We start from the raw sequence: 17410 nt of genomic DNA on the forward strand, positions 1-17410 counted from the left end.
CAATTGAAATCAATTGCAATTAATTTTCAGAGCAATTAGTTTCAATTGATTGATCAATTGCAATTGATTTCAATTGATTTTGCCCAACACTGCCCCCTGGGCCTGCATATACGATATATATAGGTCAAGTTGTTGTATATATTTCCAACCCTGAAGATGTGTGGTCACTTCCGGGCAAAGAATTGAAACCTGTTTTGGAACTTTGCTCGACAAACCCTTTCAGGAAATATATAGGTTATTCCCAGATTCAAAATTCAAATTTGGAGTCATCCCCGTAAGACTTGGTTGAGCAAGTGTTGCCCATGATATTCTCTCGTCTCAAATTTCTCGTCTTATTTCGATTTTCGTCTCGAGTTAAGTTGATTTTGAGTTTAATGTCCCGTTCAGCAGCGAGGCTATATGAGACGTGGGCCTACTGAGTAATTTGGAATCGGAACCACATGAGCTCCGCCGGGACTTGAACCCGGGTCTCCCATGCCAATGACGCATACACACCCGCTTAGCCACAAAGGAGCTCGATTCTCGTCTCGAAAACGACACGAAAATTGTCATGTTTCTCTCCTTGCCACGAATTTTAAAAATTGTCTTTCGTCTTGGTCTCGAGACAAGATGAGAAATTTTTCGTTTCGTGAGCAAGACTAATTTAATTAGATTTGGAGACAAAATCAGTAAAATAAAAGAAAGTTCTTGTTAATTTCAAAGAAAGCAGAAAAATAATTCCTCATATACGTATATTAGCAGGCTAAAAAGGAAAAAGAAAGAAAGAAAAAGAAAAGAAAAGGCCTAAAGACAGCGACCATATTGAACACTGTCAATATTTCAACCTATAACTTAATTCAAAAACACAATTATTTTATACATGGATAAGGTACACAGGTTTGTAATTAAAAACAATATAAGTGACATTTTTCGTTTTAATTTATTATTGTTATTTTAATAAGTGTTGGTAAAGAACCACCTCATCTTGAAAGCGTGGCAACACTGTCCATGACTTTTGACAGTTGTAGGATTATCGCAGGTTAGCGGGGGCGAAGTATAGAGAGAAAAGGACCGAAATAGAAATATTGGAAAGGGTCCTATACCCTAGCAGAGAGAGAGAGAGAGAGAGAGGAGACTTTTGAAAAGCAAGAAATCTTGAGAGAACTTTTTAAACGACAGAAAATATTGAAGTAGTAAGTATCTTAGAAAGTAACTTGATATCAATGCCTTCGCTCCCACTCCCGTTTCTTTTTAAGATTTTGAAAAGAAGTTTTTATTAGACTGAAAAAGAGAGATAGTTCTTTAACGGAGGAGAGATCCATTACCGCGTGATTTCTCTGCTGCCCCCGCGCCTTCTATCTATCTATCTATCTGTTCTGTCGTCGTCGTTGTAGCAGAAGTAAGTATCTCCCCCCTCCCCGACCTTTTATACTTCTCTCATCATCCTCTTCCATTCTCCAATGAAATTTCACTGGTTCTATTCATCAGTGTTGGATGAGCGACTGAGAGAGAGACCAAAAAAAAAAGTCTCTTCATTGAACGAGTGGTAATAGTAGTAGCTAAGAGACATCAAAATCTATTTGTTACTCGAGGCAAAAATGATTACTACAGAAGGTAAGGAAAAAGGGGGAGGGAAAGAAATGGACGGACGCGACGGGTGAGAGCGTCACCTCTGCTCAAATGCAAGAAAATTAGATGAGGGAGAGAAACCCTGAGAAATAATAAAAGAAATAAAAAAGAAGATAGAAATAAAAAACAACCAAAAAGAAAATAGTTATGTAAGTAAGTTCCTACTTATTTTTCTCTACCATTCCTTTTCTTTTCTTTTTCTTTCTTCTATATATACATGTATCTTTTTTTCTATTTTAGTAGCAGAGCAAAATCGTTATCCTCTTAGGCATATCATCAAAATGAAGAAAGATTAGGCGTTAGGCATATACGAGTTATCACTCAATGTGAATGTGAATGTGTGTGTGTGTGTGTGTGTGTGTGTGTGTGTGTGTGTGTGTGTGTGTGTGTGTGTGTGTGTGTGTGTGTGTGTGTGTGTGTGTGATGAGAGAAGAAATAAGAGAGAGAGGAGGGAATTCTTTTCTGTCTCACTCACTCACGTCGTATATAGATAGACACATTGGAATGAAGTGTCATTTTCTAACAAAGCCATCTCATGCACTGTACTACCTTATCCGTAATTTACTCTCATGTAATTGGAAATGCTTCAGGAAATAAAAAGCGTTGAGCCGTTGAGGATACGAATGAGGTGTGTGTGATGGGGAGGGGAGTTAGAATAGATAGGGCGAACAACGAAGATTGCTGACTTTGACTTGAAAGTGGAAAAGAAAAAGTACTTCTTTTCTCTCTCTTCATCTTTAAAAAAATAAACTTTTCTACAAAGAAATAAAACTAAAAAGGTACCGGTAACTAAAATGCAATGTTCAAATGGATGGTGTGTGATTAATGGTAATCGATTTTCAAGGAAAGCACGTATGGAAGTGTGTGTGTGTGTGTGTGTGTGTGTGTGTGTGTGTAAAATATTCATTTTTATTTTCTTCTTTTATTTATTATTTTTTTGTTTTACTTTGTTTTACTAGCGTCAATTATAAGCTTCGCTGGGTTAAAATAATAAAATATATTCCGTTAATCAGTCTCTTTTTACCATTACTGAAGCACCCTCAGATATTAGTCATTTTCGATCATTTTTATATATCTCCCCCTCTTAAAAGTTACAGGGCTCAGTTTAGACTCAAACTGCATTGGAATTGTCACTGTTCATCTCAGAGACACCGAAAACTATGGATTCGACACTAATACCGGTCATTTTTGAATATATCTTCCCCTCCCCCCAAGTTATGGGGCTGAATTTGGATTTAAACAGTATCGAAACTGTCACTGTTCATCTCAGCGAACTAGAAAAATATGGATTCGACAATAATATCGGTCATTTTTGATCATTTTTATATATCTCTCACTTTCCCAAGTTGCAGGGCTCAGTTTAGATTTACACTGTATCGGAATTGTCACTGTTCATCTCAGATACACCGAAAACTATGGATTTGACACTAATATCAGTCATTTTCGATCCTTTTTATATATCTTTTCCTCCCCCCCCACCCTCAAGTTGTGGGGCTGAATTTGGATTTAAACAGTATCGAAACTGTCACTGTTCATCTCAGCGAACTAGAAAAATATGGATTCGACACTAATATCGGTCATTTTCGATCATTTTTATATATCTCCCCCTTTCCCAAGTTGCAGAGCTCAGTTTAGATTTAAACTGTATCGCGGTGGCTCAGTGGTAGAGCGTTCATCTCTGGTGCTTGGGGTCCCGGGTTCGATCCCAGCTCCCGCCAAGTGAACCTTCTGGTGGACAAACACCGTGAGCGTGGGTTTTCTCGGGGTTCTCCCGTTTCCACTTTCTTCATTCCACCGTTTCATTCATTACTCATCATCACCGTCTCCTTTAGCCTAACCGGCATAATCGTGAGACGTAAAACTCAAAGATTTCATTTCATTTTCAAAAAGATAGGTTATATGCGTAATTCCTGTAGTTTTTGGACTTAACGTACAGCAGACGTATAACTGAAAACGCATGTTTTATAGCACTTTCTGTATAAGTGTTCCATCTATACGTACTTTCCGTATGAAACAATGTAAGCGGTCAGGATCACACATACAAATGGACGTATATAACATATAGCTGACGAAGGTAATATAAGTATATGCATGTGATATACGGAAAACTGTTAGATATCAGACATCCTGCAACGGCATGATGTAACACCTAAGGGCAGTGCCTATGTAGCATACGGATAACGTATGCTCCATCCTGATTTCTATAGTAAGCAAGAGGATACCGTATATTTGTACAATATACCGCTGTCCGGAGAACGGATTTTTCTCTGTATAGGCACGGGGGACGGCGTGACGTCAAGCGTCCCCCTACCTTTTCAGATCCACTTTTACCCATGTTCAAAAGACATAAAGATCGTAACTAAATCTACGGCAATTTGATATCTTATATCATTCCTAAGATATACCTATGATAAACATCCTAAAAATTTGCAACAGCGTTTACAATCATGTTATTCCGAGAACTTGTTGCAATCACAATTACCAAAACATGTTGCTGTATTGTCAGAGAAACAAAGGAAAGCATCGTTTTTAAAATTTCCCACAAATACATCATTTTCAGCAGACCAATTTATAACCATTTGAGGTATCAAATTGCTGTAAACGTCATTATAGTTTTTACACTTTTTCAAAATCATCTATGCTTATGTATCATATGGCATCATCTCTATCCACTTCCCGTGATGCATTCGTGAAAGAGGGGATTGCTTTCCTATGGTAAACAATGAGCAAGAAGAAAAAGAAGACGAAATCTGAAGATGAAGACCAAATCTAAGAGTTTCTTTTACAATGTGTTAATTTAAGAATGTTATTATTTATATTGTATGAATACAGAGTAGTTGCAATTTCAAAGTTGAATATCTGGTTAGAGTACTTGGTGGAAAGTGTTACTTAAATGATCACATGCCTTTTATGTGACGTTCCTAGGCACTGATTACCCTGATGAACCACTCCCTATATTCCTAATGAAAATTCAAATCGTTCCCATAATGCAACAAAAGTGACTCGGCGACACTATCGGCTAGAGTTGTAACTAACTGTATCGCCTGCTACTGCGAGTAGCTAAGTGTATCATTGGCTAATTCTATCAGACACACGCGTTCTGAATGAATTGATTCGTTCTTGCTTTTAGTAGTTCGTGGTATCCAACTTCTTTGAGTGGCGGCGCTACAGTCTCCACAATTTCAGCGGGAAGAGCAGCTGAAACCACCTATACTACACTATGTTGCTAGGCTATAGCACGGCCAACAAGAGATGGTCTCTGACGTTTCTTACCACATGCGGTGGGACATTGCAGCCCCTACTTTGATACCAGTGTTACCAACCACGATCACTCTCTTATACAATTAATTAAGTTGCCACTACAGTTGCACCGAAAAAAATCTTGACACGCGAGTAGTGGCAATGTCATTGCGAGCTGTCAGAGACGTTCTCTTGCTGGACGCACTATAGAGTTTGTAAATAGGTAGAATAAACAGATAAGATATGACGATTGGACAAAAGATTATATCGAGATGAACTGGACTAGGAAGATGCAAGATTAAGTAGGAAGATAGTTTTATTTACCGGATGTACAAAACCAGAAATGTTTGCATGATCCAAGAAAGGAGAAAAGATTAATAAAATAAAGCTAAAGATAAATGTGGAAGTGTTCTGCCTTTGGTGTCACATTTCTCTACATCATTTACAGATTAACTTACGACTGTAGATTATAAATTACAACTGCTATTACCATTCTCCTTAAAATAAGAGAACTGAAATTTATGAATAAAAAATTGAAGGTCAGCCCGTTCAACCATGACTATCAAGTAGCTTGTGCTCAGTAATTGTGATATCGAGAGCAATAATTTTGTTTTCGGGAAGCCATCATGTGTGAGAGAATGTTTCCAGCTGGTGTGTTCAGCATATTTTTGAAATTGGGGAGCCAGAACTTTTTGCTTAAAATTCCTACTTTCTTCCTATATTTTCTGTATTTTTTGAAGGTTTAGGTTAGGTTAGTTTGGGTTAATTTATGTTAGGTTAGGTTAAGATTTTTAGGTTTGGGGGGCCAGAATTCTTTGCTTAAAATTCGTACTTTCTTCTCATATTTTTTGTGATTTTGATGATTTAGGCTAGGTTAGTTTAGTTTAGTTTAGTTTAGTACTTAGTAATTACCCTTACGAAGCATTAATTCATTTCTCCTATAAACATGGTGTCTTTTACCTGATTTTGGCCTCCAGTTGCAAAATTATCTCGGTGTGTCCTGAGGAACAGTAATATCGGGAAACCGGGGTCAGTAATCTTTAATGAGGGTGTTACGGACACAATGTACTCTCTGAAAGACAGTATTGAAATCGTGTTATTTTTTGATGCTGCTAACCGTTGTTATGGTGAAACAGCACGTTTCAATGAACAACACCCGACCAACCTCATTAGCGTGCCCGCCGCACTCAAGTTACTATAGAAGTTCTTTGCAAAAGGCAATGTGTTAAATGCCCCAAAGCAATGTATTCCAAGTGTATGTACTGAAGAGAGACAGACACATGTGTTGCCTTCAGAAACTAATGTAACTCTACAGCAATTCATCACAACACTGGCTCAACCAGCAGTGTGCCGCATATAACGACACATAGGATTCTCAAGAAACACAAATTTTATCCGTACATTTTTCAGGGTTTGATAGAGCACGATCCCAATGTTCGTCAGAAATTTTGTGAGAAAATACATGAAGAATTGAAGAGTGGTAACATGTGCTGAAAAGCGCGTGTTTCAGTGATCAGAAAGTTTTTTTTTTTTTTTTTTTCATGAATGATACGGTGAACAGCCACGATTGCAAATACTAGAGTGACGCGAATCCCGATATGTTTCGTGAAGGCAACACACAAAAGCTGAATGTCTGGGAGGGAGTATTAGGTGATCGCATAATCCAATCCCTCTTTATAGACGGTACGTTGGCAGAAGAGAAGATACTGCAAGATACTTGGAGATACTGCAAGATGTTATCGTGTCTTTGATTGTAGAACAGTGGAAAATACTCTCGAAGAATTTAGTGACGCCTAACCTGTTTCCCAGCATGATGACTATCCTCCCTATTATTATGTATCTTTACATGACTATTTACAATCTCTATTTCCTGGGCGATGGATTGGTAGTCGAGGCACTATCGAGTGGCCAGCACATTCCAGAGATCTAGCCTCTCCAGATTTTTTTTTCTCTGAGGGTATTTAAAGATTGTCGTGTATCGCAAATGCAACCAAACAGTGTGGATTTGGGATAACGGATAGTGAATGCTTGTTGCTAAATTCTGTTGATAATATTTGCCGGGGTTCGAGAGGAATTAGTTCAACGATTGCATTACCTGCCAGGAGGTTGGAGGTATATATACTTCAAGAATCTGGCTTAACGTCTGTGTTTCAAAAGTGATATGCCTCAAACTATTGAACTTATTTCCTCCACCCGTTGTATATATTGAGTAGTTTCAATCATTACTGGTTTGCTATGCTTTGATCGTTTTCATTTTTCATGCCATTCTCGGTCTTGTGCTACAGCAGTTCCCAACGATATCTTACTCGCCCCTCTATCCATTTCACAGTTTTCCCTTAATGTACTACATTTTACAAAATCGTTCGACACTTTGGACCCGAACAGGAATTGCAACCATTACAAACATCAAAGTTGCGTGTTTTCATTTATAGAATGTATTTTTTTCACTTTTAACCAACTTTATATTTACCTTTTTTCCATTTTCACTTCTAGGGAATCCAATCTCTATGACTGGATAGGGGCTTCTTGGTCCTATGTAAGGATGCGCACGAGTCGAGACATGTCTCGAATCTCGACTAGACTCGACTCGAATTCGAGTCGAGACACACTTTGTAAAATTCGAGACGAATCGAGACAAACGTAGTTCTCGACTCGAATTTTCGAGTTGAGACTCGAGTCAAGTCGAGACTGCTTGTAAAAATCTCGACTCGACTCGAATGTCTCGAAAATATTTCTATACTTCTTAATATTATTTTGGAGAAATAGTCCGGGTGCCAAATGGGAAAAATACAGGTAACCTTTGTTTGTGGTATGGTAAAGGTTTTATGATTAATTTTGATAGTTTAGTATGTGTGGATTTTGAAACCGCTTGACGCCACTTTGTCACCATTGGGAAAATTTAAATATTCAAGATGGCGCCCAATATGGCGGATCAAATATGCATATTGTAAATATAAAGCAATTTCTGTAAGCAAGGTGTCGTTTTCTAGATATTCTGGGTCGAGGAATTAAAAAATGAAGTCCATTTCTTAAACGAAGCTACAGATATCTAAATATTAAAGATGGCTTCCAATACGACAGATCAAAATGTGCCTATTTAAATGTAAAGTAATTTTCATAAATAAGGTGTCATATCTCCATACTTTACATGGAATATTTTAATAGCATATGATCTTGGGTGGTGAACATGTTATGAAGCATATCAGTGGCTTACGGAAAGGTCAGACATGATTGAAAATACTTTTATGAGATATGGGCATATGAAAGAGGAACTTCCTTAAGAGGCATAACAATGAATTGTGCCGCTGGGAACTGTGGGCTTTGAATATGCATGTAACAAGCCAACTACAGAATTATATATTTAATCTGAGGAACAATGTCAGACCGAAGTAGACATTGTATCACAGAGAAGAGAGAAAGGTAGGATTATTCGGGATTCTGAAGACAGGAAAAAATTGACAAGGAATTTGTGCAAGAGCATACAGTCCTTAAACCCAGTAAATCGCCCTGAAGGATTAGTAAATATTGTATCCGGAAAAATAGCTTCCCACGAGGCAAATGTAGAAAATGCTTGCGAAAGAAAAAACTCTGTGGTCTCCAAATTTGAGTAAAGTTTGCCAGATGGATTTTATGCTCCTCTTCACAGATGCGTTATCAAAATCAATGAAGGAACCAAAAGTACCGAACCTAGAACTTCTGTTGCAATAGTCACATCGTTATTATATATATTCTAGGGTTGTAGCCCTTCAGATACACAAAGGAATAAACACACTTGACATTAAAATATGAACTTGCTGCAGTACCTCCATCAATGTTTACAGATGATGGCCGTATTCGAGAAGCCAATGGCAAATCTGTTTTAAAGACTAACATGACCATACCCATGTCAGCCAGAGTTTGTAGCAAACCTTCACTGATTGTTATTGATGGTTGTGTGTATCTATGGATAGTGAACTTTCAGCGAGAGGAACTGTCAGAGATTTCTAGCAAAACTTCTGTGCACATTTGCTAGAAGCAGATATCAATTTTCGATAGATATTACGAATACAGTATTAAATCATACGCGAGTTCTGCTAGAGGGAGACAGTCTGTAAGGAGGTTTATTTTGACAGAGGGAACGCTATTTCCAGCATAGAAAGCAATCTTAATGAATAGTGACTATAAGAATCAGTTAATTCAACTTTTCACCGGGTATGCTGCCGACAAAGTGGAAAGATTGTGCCTAGGAAGCATTCTCATCATTACCAACCAGGGTCTATCACAGACATCAATAAAATGTGGTATTATCGTAGATCGAATCAATTTAAAAACCTTTCATGAAGAGGCAGATATCATAATGATGCAACTGTTGATTGTAGAAGTGAGAGAAAGAGGAAATCAAACGTCATGTTATTTGTGACGACACTGATGTATTTGTCCTTAACGTTCATGTTATTTGTGACGATACTGATGTATTTGTGCTTATAATTTATTACTACTACAAACTCTAAATGTCAAATCAAATCTATATTGTGCCATTAAGAGAAGCAAAGGATGCAGTTGACATAAAGACTACAGTTGAAAAACACAAGAATATCATTTTAATTTTACCTGCACCCCACACTCTTTCGGGATGTGACACTGTTGCTAGCTATTATGGCATAGGAAAGGTTCTAAAATGTCTCAATGCTGGCTATAAACTTCAGAAGTTCGGTCACATCGATACTGTAACAGACGTAATAAAAGGATCTACGAAGTCTGTCACTACTTGTTATGGATTTGAATTTCTTGACGTGACAGAATGCAGGATAGTGCTGTAGACGATAGAAACTAGCGAGACACAGCTTCATGCTCTTTCCTTCTCATCTATTCTACCAACAACTGAAAGTTTTGTAGAAAATGTTAAACGGGCTCACCTTCAAGTAAGTTCGTGGCTGTCAGCAAGTGGCGTGATTTTGCCAGATATCAAGCTCGTTTGTTTTGGATGGTTCAGAAACGAAGAAGATAAGCAGCTGATTCCCAATACCATTCCAAAAAGCACTGCTATAGCTCCCCAAGACATTTTGGATATGATGAAGTGTTCCTGTCGATCAAATAAAGTCTACTCAACAATGAGATGCAACTGTAGGTCAAGCAATATTTTGTGCAATATTCTTTGTCACTGCATACCACTCAGGAGATATTTATTGTAATCCGCATACTTTGGGAGAACAACAAAGGATCAGTGATAGTGATGGTGATCTAGTGTCAAGAATTAATTAGTTATTGTTCAGGACATGTTAAAATTATAGCTGATGAGATAGAAGAATAGAATAATATTCAAGTTACAAATTTCAACTTTACTGTTACACAATTACAGTAAAATTATTCATTAGAAAGAAGTACTTAATTATTTGGAAAATAAAAGTTACTTTTTAACACTTAATATTTACAATATGTTCTGTTGCTTCGTTTAAGAAGCAGTGCTCCCTCTTCACTGGTTACACTTGTTCGATCAATTTTAAACTTCTCGAGCCACAAAAACACAGTTTTAAGTGATAGTGCATTTCTCCCATATTACGATGATAGTCTGCGATAAATGTCTGACTCTTTGACACCCTCCGACAGAGAAATCGGATCACTGCTCGTTGTTCCTCTTTGGTGCAAACTTTCAATGGAGCAGCCATGATATATCTGCAACAGAAGGAAGAAAAATGGAGGAATTAAGATCACACTTTCACAGCATTACCACAACAATATAACAATAAAATATGCAAGGACAGAAGACAAAGTGCGCAATGTAAGAAATGTTATGACAAAAGTGTAGATAATTTTTGACTCGTCCTCGTATAACGTAACATTTCTAGTACATCACATATTATGGTACGAGACTATTTTACATAGTATATTGCAATAAATGGACTGCATGGATGCTAAGAACTAGTACAGATAGGTACCTTTCACTTCTATAGATAGGTATTTTTTAAAAGGACGTGCTCCAAGCGAACAGCTCATTGATACCTGTACTGCGGGACGGAGACGAGCTGGCGGCGGCTTAATTATGCTCTGGGGAGCACTCACGTAAGCATCCATATGTCTAGTGGAGCTCGAGCAAGGTACCATGATGGCCGAGGCGTATCGCAGACTGATTACAGACTATGTACACCCTTTCATGACGACCATGTTTCCCAACGGTAGTGGCATTTTTCGACAAGATAATGCATCATGTCACAAGGCCAGGAGTGTGATGGAGTGGTTCGAGGAACACAGGGGCGAGTTCCAAGTGATGTGATGGCCCCTCAACTCGCCGGATCTGAAACCAATAAAAACACATCTGGAATGTGATTGAACGTGACGTCAGAGCGCATTGCCCCCCTCCCCACAATTTACGGGAATTAGGTGACCTGTGTGTGCACATGTGGTGCCAACTCTCTCCAACGACCTACCAAGGATCATTGCGTCCATGCCAAGACGCGTTACCGTTGTTATTCGTGCCAAAGACGGACTTACTGACAATTAGGTAGGTAGTCATAATATTCTGGCTGATGTGTACGTATATTTTAATTCGTATATTTTATCCTTCCTTTAACGGAAATAGGTATTATATATGATAATTATAAGAACAACTTAAGTATTTCTCCATTCATTTACACAAAGGTATGATTTTGTCATTTCAAAATGTAAAACAGGAAACAACTGAACTACTCTGATATTTGTTAAGAAAACATTTCGGAATGATTTTATGTTACTACTTAGAGGATAATAATGAGTTAATTAGAGTTCAACATTCCATTTAGCAGGGGGCCTATTTGAGACGTGGACCATATCCCATGTCTCAATATAGTCCATGTAAAATACACACATAGGAATCCATGTGTAGTCGTGTGTTCAAACGACGCAACATAAGCAATAAGATCAATGAATATACGTAAAGCACAAAATAAAAATAAAGGACTTAAATCAGCTGTAGTTTGAATGACAATTTTAGACCTTTATTTTTGTCCTGTACTATATCGAGATTCTGCTTACAAAGCAGACCGCTTACGTATTATGCAAAGTATTCCTACTTTGATTCCAAACTATATTGGGCTTATTGTGATCTACAGTCTCTGTGAATTTACTCGAGATTCTTTTACTTGCTTCTATATATTCACTCCATTAACATTTTCATTATAATTTTCGTGCATTTGTTATCTGTTCTCATTAGCCAACAGAGTATAACCGGAAAAGCTAAAAGTGACCTTTTTAATTTCAATTTCTTGTTACTTACATTATTAACCTAAATCCAAGTTAAATGAAATGAAATGAAATTTTTGAGTTTTACGTCCCACGGTTATGCCGGTTAGGCTAAAGGAGACGGTGATGATGAGTAATGAATGAAATGGTGGAATGAAGAAAGTTGGAGGAAACGGGAGAACCCCGAGAAAACCCACGCACACGGTGTTTGTCCACCACAAAGTTCACTTGGCGGGAGCAGGGTTTGAACCCGAGACCCCTAGCACCAGAGGTGAACGCTCTACCACTGAGCCACCGCGGCCCCAAATCCAAGTTAAATATGTAGTTCGGATTCCATATTGAGCTGTACATTCATGTCACATATAGCTTCATATTGGAAAGGGACGTTCAACTCCAAAACTGAACTGTTCAGAAGAAAGTGGCATTGCTCAAAATATGCCTGAATAATTTTAGGACTTAAGAAACAAAGTACTTGAAGCATTAAACTAATAATGAGCAAAATTTTGTACTAAAAAAAAAAAAAATAAACTATAAGATACAATCCAGATTACTGCTAGGTAGCAAAGTGTATTGAAGGAGAATACCATTGAACAAGGCTAAAAAAGAGACATTGCATTTTGGGGAGGTATGTCATGAAATGTTAAAGGTCTGCCATGGACCATGAGAGCTGAACATCATTGCTCCGAGCAAACGTTTTTTTTTTTTAAGCTAAAAATATAATCATTGTAAGCAAACAATAGCGGAAAATACATATTGCAACTGCATGTAGAACATTTTATGGTCTAATATCAAACAAAATAACAGTAAGAAAATCTACAGAAGTATAATTCTGCCTGTCCTATTTTATAGCTATGAAAGTTGGATGCTGAAATACTGAAATTATGAGATTCCTGAACCAAGCTTTAAGAAAAAATCTGGAAAGGAAAGAGAGGTAAAATTAGAAAAATACATAATATGGAACTACACAGTAACTACAAGTCATTCATACAGTATAATACGAATAATAATAATAATAATCGAGATATCTACTGTGTGCTTATGGAAGCCTGGCGTCTGGTAGTTGGATAGAACACGTCGTGCGTTGGAGGCGCTATTCGAAAGGTTCTGCGACAATAGAGACAATACTTCTGCCGACATACTGAGAATGTTTAACAATTAATAATAATATAATCGTAATAATATGACATGATACTTTCTAATGTATGATTTCCAGATAATAAAATAGTAATTGGAATATTTGACAGAAAATTCCACATTAGCGGCAACAGTGCGGTCAGTGTTCTTTGGCTGCGTAGAAGCAGCGCGAAAAACCCGCAGTGATTGGTGAAAAATCAACCTCTTTGTTTTCGTATAACACTTGCAGCTAACCATACAGTATTATAATCGCCACACATGTTGATGGCATGAAAAGCATGCGTGGAATTCAATAAAGTCCTACTCGGGAAAGAGATTTTTGGGAAGAGTAAAGCGTAGCTGTCATAAGAAAGCTTGGAATCCTACTATATTTCTCCATGTAAACATAATCTTGAAAGGGACATACAACATTTTTTCCATCTTGCAAGGAGTTGAAATATGTACAACTTTCTGGGTCGTCTTGCTTCCTACCTGCTATTGCTCTCCCGCTGACATAAAGGAAAAACCAGTTTTACCGCTTCCAAAACAATGGATTCTTTTGGACAAAGAGGGTAAGTGCGCCAAAATACACGTTTTTAATGAGGAGGTTCACTATTTGTCCACTAGAGTGCCATGCTGCATGGGTGGAGATATCTTTTTTGCTTTCAGGAAATTGTAACATGTAAACAGTAAATAGAACGATCGGGTTGCAAGTTTTTTTTTTTTTTTTTATGAGAGTTACAAGATTCATGTAATGTGACAACCGCGCTTAAGAAGAAGAAGAGGAGATATAATACAAAGCAGGAATCTGTTTCGCAATAAGAACAACACTCGACAAACAATTTTATATAGAAAGGTATAGATGCAGTTCGATTATCTATATGGAATAGATATAGTATATGCAGTAATCATGTTTAATGTGAAAATAGACAGTTGGTTCAACAACTCTTCCTCGTCTACCGGAAACATAATCTATAAATGTGCATAGTGAAGAGTGGAATTAGATTTTTACTGTTCAAGAAATATGTTCTATTGCATCCTGATTCCTGTATTCCAACTAGAAGAAGTAGAAGTATAGTATTTCCGGTTTCCATGTTACAATAGAGCAAAACTGGTATGATAAAAGATATTGAGAAATGATCTCTTGATATGTATTTAGCATCTCAAGAATGAACCTCCTATCTGTCCGTATCACTAGGCTATTAAAAGCGGAAGTGGTTGAATTAACTCCTAGTTCTGGTTCATTTTTTTTTCGTAACTCAAAAGTGGTAACAGTTGCTAGAAATTAATATATATATATATATATATATATATATATATATATATATATATATATATATATATATATATAGATATAGATATATAGATAGATAGATAGATAGATAGATAGATAGATAGATAGATATAGATATAGATATAGATATAGATATAGATATAGATATAGATATAGATATGAATTTGAGGAATAGGTCTCATCTCCATTCTCATTTCACTATTACGATCCAAAGAGGTGTATATCTAAAATTTTAGGTTGTAAGGTTATTCACAATAGAGCAAAAATGGTTTTTAAAAAATGCAAGAAGTGCATATTTTGGTATGAATTTAAAATTATTAGAAAAAATAGGTTCAATCTCGACTCTAGTCCCTCTATTATAAATAGAAGTAGTAAAAATGAACTACAGTTTGTGGTTTCAATATTGATTACTATAGAGGAAGAATAGATAGCCAGAAACATTTTTCTAGATAAATTCAGTATTCAGGAATATATGTCATCACTCCCTGAAGTATCTACCAAAACCAGAATTGGTGGAAGTAAATTACAACTTCTGGTTTCGATATTGATTCATATAGAGCAGAACCAGCAACAGGTAGCTAGATATTAGTATATACAAGGTGTTTCAAAACAACAGCGACAACGTTTGGGAGATGATTCCTTACAGCAAGGTAAAACAAAAAGTATAGACCAACCTGGGTGCAGAAATACTTCCTTTCGGAGTTACAGGCTGCCGAAAACATGAAAATATGAAATTTAAAGGTCCATAGCTCCAAAACTATGGGCATACAGTAGTCGAGTCAAGACTTCACTTACTTCACTTCGTCGAGTCAAGAACTATTATGTGTCCTATCCAAAAATTCATGTTTCGGAATCCTAAGGTACTCACGAAACAATTTTTATAGAGGGAGTTTTGCTACGAGCATATAATTTGAAGTGCTCACCAAGTACCTCTATAAAAATTGTAGCGGAAGTACCGGAGGATTCTGAAATTTGTATATAGGCTATATACTGGATACTGGATATAGGCTATACTTATCATCCCATGAGTATGCTAATCTCCCTTACTAATCGCCTACTAAAACCAGAGTTAATTAATTTATCACTTCCTGTTAGAGTATTGGACCTCTGGAGTAGTTTCATATAAAATGAAGATCACTTGTTTCAGCATCAATATAACGAATATAAGTTAGTTTTCCTATTTGGTAACAAAATACCACTGTTTTGGAACAATGGAAGAAAAATGAAAATGAACTGAAATCTTTGAGTTTAACGTCCCATGATTATGCTCAGTATCAGGGAGGGAGACAGTGATATTAAATAACAATGAAGAAATAAATGAAATGAAGAAATAGGGGAAAAAGGGGGAATCCCAAGAAAACCTACGCACATGGTGTTCTTGCACAACTTGTCAGGATGAAACCAAGGACAATATCAAAGATGAGCACTATTATTATTGAACCAACGAGGCCTGTGTATAATTGAGGAGAATCCAAAACTAGATACTTGGGTGGTGAGTCAGACTGGGTTAACTCGCCGAAGAAAATAATCCAATCATGCTGTTTTATTTCTGCGGTGATGAACTTTCCGGTTCTTTAGGTCGTGCAGTTAAATATACATATCTGGTAAAACTCCGAGAAAGAATATTTCAATTCTTGTTTTTGTTATCTGATGATTTTTTTTTCTGGGCAAGCGCATACAAACGCCTACCCGCCACCCACATATACAAAAACAAATTTATGTTTGGTTGTTTGATAGCATTATAAAAAGAAAAGTTAGAAACCAACCTACTGCTTTCTCTTAGGTTAGTAAGATCGATGATTTGAAATCATGGTTGAATCTAGCGAAAAAGAAAAGAAAAAAATCAATGTTTCAACCGTGCATAGTACATTTTATTAAATTCAGTAAGTTTCTTTTCAGTGGCTGTGAGTTGGCAGTGCTGGAAACAGACAGAGGGGATGAGTTGGTGGCAGATCAGAAAGAGAAGCGCGTATAAAGGATAAAAGAAAACCCCTACACACGAAAAAAAAAATAATTTTCAGACTGCAGGTCTTCGCTGTCAAAGACTCAATAGAATGTAATCTAGAGTCCACATTCGCTGAAAAGGCCTGAAAGGAGAGCAAGAGATTTTGATTTGTCCTCGAAATTAAAGTCTTCCAATTCTAGACTGAATCGGGCAGCGCTTGTAGAGTAAAACGGACGTGGTCAAGTTTCATGAACATATAGGGCTTCGGAAAAGAAAAGCGGTCGGGGGAGCTAGGTGGGAGGAGTAGATTGGATGCGGCTTGAATAGGGGAGGCGGCAACCAGCAGACGTTAAGAGGAAAAGCTCGGAAATTGAAGAGAGATTGGTTTTTGAAACGAAAAGCAAGAGGTTCGAAAAGCTAAAACATTTACACCAGATTAAGGTTAACATGCATTGCAGCAGTTTCTCTCCGCCTCCGCAGGAGACCAGCACACACACACATACAACGCAAATTTCGAAGCTGCCTAGTGATTCATCTACTTTTTCCCTTCCTTTTGTCTACTTTTAAAAAGTCTTTCCCACTACCTTTTTAGTCTCAAACCCAGACCAATAATGATTAGAACTCTAGTATTTATATAAGAGGATGGAAGCATAAAACTATCAGCAGCATTCCATCACAGAGACATCATTAGTTCATTATGATAAGCATAAACACACACATACTACAATTATTAACAACATTGTAGTAGAACCAGTATGATCGATCTGTTTTCTTCTCCCTTGTAGATAGTTATATCAGGATGCATATTAATCAGTACTATAATATGCTTTTGTTACCAGCTGTATGCTACATATAATCTAAGAAGAGTATGTTTATCACTGTTAAGAGTATTTGGTTTAGGTATGTCACTGTTATGAGCAGGTATGTACACAGGAATTTATTTCGGTAGAGGGAGAATCCAAATTTAACGTGAGGATAAATTACACTATATTTAAATTTGTAAACTCGACCTAAAT

The sequence above is a fragment of the Thermobia domestica genome, chromosome 12, assembly GCF_964235325.1.
Source record: "Thermobia domestica chromosome 12, izTheDome1.hap1.1, whole genome shotgun sequence".
Taxonomy (NCBI): Eukaryota; Metazoa; Arthropoda; class Insecta; order Zygentoma; family Lepismatidae; genus Thermobia; species Thermobia domestica.